General features: G+C 37.7%; 1 pseudogene; it reads right to left on the bottom strand.

The window, feature by feature from the left end:
• Positions 1-366: 366 nt before the first annotated feature.
• Positions 367-1,722, bottom strand: LOC110582663 (annotated as a pseudogene).
• Between the last annotated feature and the right edge of the window lie 1,051 nt (positions 1,723-2,773).

Genomic DNA, 2,773 nt, shown 5'->3' on the forward strand with positions numbered 1-2,773 from the left:
GGAATGCCCTTTATCCCTCATGTCTATCTGGCTAACTCATGCTTGCCCTAGAAAACTCAGATCTGCTGTCATCTTTTCTCCATTACCCTTAGTGGTTCAGAAAAGCCAGTACTTTTACTTGCAGAATTTGTAAATCAAAATGTAACGAATAGGGGCCCTGGGTGGCTCAGTTGGTTAAGCTTCCGACTCCTGATTTTGGCTCAGGTCATGATTTCAGGGTTGTGGGATCGAGCCCCTCATCAGGCTTTTTACTTAATGTGGAGTCTGCTTATCCTTCTCCCTCTGCTCCTCCCCACCGAAATAAATAAATAATTTTTAAAAATGAAACAAATAATTATATATCAGGATTGGTAGGAATATCAAGTGTTATTTCACAATTGCCGCTCTGTGTTTCTTTTTCTCTGACACAATCAACACAGATCCAGGCTTGCTATGTTTGAAACAATTCACTTCCTTTCACTGATGAGCTTCTTTCATGATGCACTGTTCCTGAATCTGGCTGTAGACAGATTTTGGTAGATCTCAGTGACAAGCAATGTGTTTTATGTAAGGATGATGTTGAAATTTCTTCTTCAACTTCTGGTTATAATCTTTGGCTGCTTTTTCTCATGATGGAAGCACACCCAACTTTTCAGAAGCATTACCTTTACATAGACAAATGTTCATTTCATCAGATCCACACATAATATATTTGCTGTCAGAAGTCCATTTTACACAGATCACATGTTGCATTCTCTTTGTATGATAGACTTCCCCGCTTCTGCTTTTGTCCACAGGAAAGATTCAAATAGATTTATCAAAACTAGCAGTCATAACTCTTTCCCAGTGAGAAAGTAATCCACATCAAGCCCCACAGATGCATGATCCATATGTACCATTAGGGGAAGGTCCAATGCACGCATATCAAAACTATAGAAGTTCTAATCTTCATTTGCAGCAGTAAAAATGAAAGCTTCCATAGGGTTCCAACAAAATGTATTTGTTCTCATATCTAAGATGCAATTTTTCAGAGGACTAGTGTGCCTCATATCATATAGTACTATATTCCCATCAGAAGCACAACTTTCTAAGATAAATGTATTAATTGGGTTAAATTTAACACTAGTTTTCCTGTCAAATCCCCAGGACATTGGACATATAGGACTTTTTCTTGGCTCATCCCATATGTCTACTTGCTGTCCACATGAGGCAAAAACAGTCTCTTTCCAGTGATGTCTTTCCTAATATGATATACAACGGTTTTTCCTCTTCCCCATAGCCTGGTCCATCCATTTTCCACTGCTTCAGTTTGTCATCACCAATAGTAGGAAAAGAAGTCCCACAAAAGTAAGTACATATTCTTTGAACAAAATCCTCATGTGCTTGTATTGTACAGATACATTTTCATCTAGTCAAGTTCCAAATGCTAACCTCTCCATCACATGCCCCAGGAAGGGCAGTAGCCATGCTCTTTGGATGCTTTGCCAAGCCACTGACTCCATCCAGGTGACCATCCAGGAAAGCAAAGAATGGTATTGCAAATACACATTCCAGTTTGGTGCATTTAAAGCTCTTAAATATTCTTGTGGGACCTCAAAAAAATGTAAGTAGGTCATAGTTTCTTGGAATTCTTTGTAAGTCCAGCTTGATTTCATGGACATAGTTGTCTGTGTTCTGGTTCACAGCATCTTCGCTTTCATCTTGGCTGCTAGTTGTCCCCGACTCCCCAAGCCTTTCCTTCATGTTTGGGTTACTGCTGCCTCCTTAAACAAAAGCCTCCTTAAAACATTTAAGTTATACTACTAACTCTCTACCACTAGTCGTGTGACTCATGTTCTCTTCGCATCATTTCTTTATCCATAATGAGAGGAAAAGCAAATAAGGTTGCCCTTCCTACCATCCAGGGTTATAGTATCAAATGAGATCATGTATATGAATATGCTTTGTGAATGCTTTAGCACCATGCAAATGTAAAATATTAGTATTATGTGCATTATTATGGGAATCTGTTCTACCCAACATTTTTATCAACAACTTGAACAAAGACAAAAAAGCACGATTATAAGCTTCGCAGATGATAGACATATGGGAGGAATAGCTAATAAAAAGAAAGGAAGATAGAATCAAAGTTCAAAGAAATCATGACAGATTGGAATGATGACTAAAACTACTAAAATGATATATAATAGGAACAGATGTAAAATACACCTCAGTTAAAAAAAAAATCATGTCAGGGGAGACCTGTGATGACATCAGCTTATATGAATCACAATTATATGGCTGGGAATTGAGGATAATTTTAGGTTTCTCTAATAGGAATACTGTGTCCAGAATAAAGGAGGTAATGTGCCACATGTGTCCGACCATTGCTTACATGTGTAGTATTTAAATATTGAAATATGAGGAACTGAGCATCTAGGGAAAGCAACCAGAATTTTGAAAGGTTTTAAGATCATATCATAAAAGAAACAACTGACAGAGCTAGGGTTGTTTTGCTTGGAAAGAGATACATAAGGGTGTCTACAAATGTTCCAAGGACTTACACACAGAGAGGGTGTAAAAATGCCTAATACACAGAGTAATTGGGAGAACTAAAAGAGATAACAAGGCATATACTAGATTCTCAGTAAGTGAGAGTCAAATCTAAATTCATTCTGTATCACTCTAGTGGGAAGAGTATGGATTTATGACTGGGAGAGTCAGTCAAATTAAACCAAAAGGAGAGTTTCTCATGGCTAGAAACATGCAAGGAAACTTTTATTGCTACCTACAGCATTTATAAAACGTGCCAGAA

The sequence above is a fragment of the Neomonachus schauinslandi genome, chromosome 1 (assembly GCF_002201575.2).
Source record: "Neomonachus schauinslandi chromosome 1, ASM220157v2, whole genome shotgun sequence".
NCBI classification, from domain to species: domain Eukaryota; kingdom Metazoa; phylum Chordata; class Mammalia; order Carnivora; family Phocidae; genus Neomonachus; species Neomonachus schauinslandi.